This window comes from Oncorhynchus keta, chromosome 8 (genome assembly GCF_023373465.1).
Source record: "Oncorhynchus keta strain PuntledgeMale-10-30-2019 chromosome 8, Oket_V2, whole genome shotgun sequence".
Taxonomy (NCBI): Eukaryota; Metazoa; Chordata; class Actinopteri; order Salmoniformes; family Salmonidae; genus Oncorhynchus; species Oncorhynchus keta.
This window is the reverse complement of record NC_068428.1, coordinates 23,996,100-23,998,468: the sequence shown is the minus strand read 5'-3', so window position 1 is coordinate 23,998,468 and position 2,369 is coordinate 23,996,100. Positions and strand designations below refer to the sequence as shown.

Sequence of the window (2,369 nt, the reverse complement as noted above, 5' to 3'; positions counted from 1 at the left end):
CACTGTATATTGGTCTCTCTCTCACCTATATATATTGGTCTCTCTCTCACCTATATATATTGGTCTCTCTCTCACCTATATACACTGCTCAAAAAATAAAAGGAACACTAAAATAACACATCCTAGATCTGAATGAATGAAATATTCTTATTAAATACTTTTTTCTTTACATACATTTTCCACCATAATTTGCAAATAAATTTATAAAAAATCCTACAATGTGATTTTCTTGATTTTTTTGTTCTCATTTTGTCTGTCATAGTTGAGGTGTACCTATGATGAAAATTACAGGCCTCTCTCATCTTTTTAAGTGGGAGAACTTGCACAATTGGTGGCTGACTAAATACTTTTTTGCCCCACTGTATATATTTTGGTCTTTCTGTCACCTAAATATATTGGTCTCTCTCTCACCTATATATATTGGTCTCTCTCTCACCTATATATATTGGTCTCTCTCTCACCTATATATATTGGTCTCTCTCCCTCTCCTATATATATTGGTCTCTCTTACCTATATATATTGGTCTATATATATTGGTCTCTCTCTCACCTATATATATTGGTCTCTCTCTTACCTATATATATTGGTCTCCCTCTCCTATATATATTGGTCTCCCTCTCCTATATATATTGGTCTTTCTTTCTCCTATATATATTGGTCTTTCTCTCTCCTATATATATTGGTCTTTCTCTCTCCTATATATATATATTGGTCTCCCTCTCCTATATATATTGGTCTCCCTCTCCTATATATATTGGTCTTTCTCTCTCCTATATATTTTGGTCTTTCTGTCACCTAAATATATTGGTCTCTCTCTCACCTATATATATTGGTCTCTCTCACCTATATATATTGGTCTCTCTCTCACCTATATATATTGGTCTCTCTCTCACCTATATATATTGGTCTCTCTCTCACCTATATATATTGGTCTCTCTCTCTCACCTATATATATTGGTCTTTCTCTCTCCTATATATATATATTGGTCTCCCTCTCCTATATATATTGGTCTTTCTCTCACCTATATATATTGGTCTTTCTCACCTATATATATTGGTTTCTCTCTCATATATATATTGGTCTCTCTCTCCTATATATATTGGTCTCTCTCTCACCTATATATATTGGTCTCTCTCTCACCTATATATATTGGTCTCTCTCTCACCTATATATATTGGTCTCTCTCTCTCACCTATATATATTGGTCTTTCTGTCACCTAAATATATTGGTCTCTCTCTCACCTATATATATTGGTCTCTCTCTCACCTATATATATTGGTCTCTCTCTCACCTATATATATTGGTCTCTCTCTCTCACCTATATATATTGGTCTCTCTCTCACCTATATATATTGGTCTCTCTCTCTTACCTATATATATTGGTCTTTCTCTCTCCTATATATATATATTGGTCTCCCTCTCCTATATATATTGGTCTCCCTCTCCTATATATATTGGTCTTTCTCTCTCCTATATATATTGGTCTTTCTCTCTCCTATATATATTGGTCTCTCTCTCTCACCTATATATATATTGGTCTCTCTCCCACCTATATATATATTGGTCTCTCTCCCACCTATATATATATTGGTCTCTCTCTCACCTATATATATTGGTCTCTCTCTCTCACCTATATATATTGGTCTCTCTCTCACCTATATATATATTGGTCTCCCTCTCACCTATATATATTGGTTTCTCTCTCACCTATATATATTGGTCTCCCTCTCCTATATATATTGGTCTCTCTCCCACCTATATATATTGGTCTCTCTCCCACCTATATATATTGGTCTCCCTCTCCTATATATATTGGTCTCTCTCTCACCTATATATATTGGTCTCTCTCTCACCTATATATATTGGTCTCTCTCCCACCTATATATATTGGTCTCCCTCTCCTATATATATTGGTCTCTCTCTCACCTATATATATTGGTCTCTCTCTCACCTATATATATTGGTCTCTCTCTCACCTATATATATATTGGTCTCTCTCACCTATATATATTGGTCTCTCTCACTTCATAAATTCATCTATATACTGTATTTCCTATCAAATTTTTTATCATGTTCACCAGTTTTCTCCCACTCACATTTGTTTTGCCCCTCTCTCTCTCGCCCTCTCTTTTAGTTCTCTCTCTCTCGCTCGTCCTCTCTTTTAGCTCTCTCTCTCTCGCCCTATCTTTTAGTTCTCTCTCTCGCTCGTCCTCTCTTTTAGTTGTCTCTCTCTCTCTTGCCCTCTCTTTTAGTTCTCTCTCTCTCTCTTGCCCTCTCTTTTAGTTCTCTCTCTCTCTCTCTTGCCCTCTCTTTTAGTTCTCTTTCTCTCGCTCGTCCTCTCTTTTAGTTGTCTCTCTCTCTCTTGC

At 35.7% G+C, this 2,369-nt stretch overlaps 1 long non-coding RNA gene across 3 annotated transcripts; it reads right to left on the bottom strand.

Annotated features, from left to right (window-relative positions):
- Positions 1-645: 645 nt before the first annotated feature.
- On the bottom strand, positions 646-1,598 carry LOC127931374 (uncharacterized). Of its 3 annotated transcripts, none has more exons than XR_008140906.1 (4): positions 1,270-1,598; positions 1,118-1,194; positions 870-919; positions 646-821 (listed from the first exon to the last, which is right to left on the bottom strand). It is a non-coding gene; the product is annotated as an uncharacterized LOC127931374 (long non-coding RNA). The 3 variants fall into 3 exon arrangements; XR_008140905.1 differs by having other exon boundaries at positions 870-946; positions 1,143-1,194; XR_008140904.1 differs by having other exon boundaries at positions 1,118-1,598.
- Between the last annotated feature and the right edge of the window lie 771 nt (positions 1,599-2,369).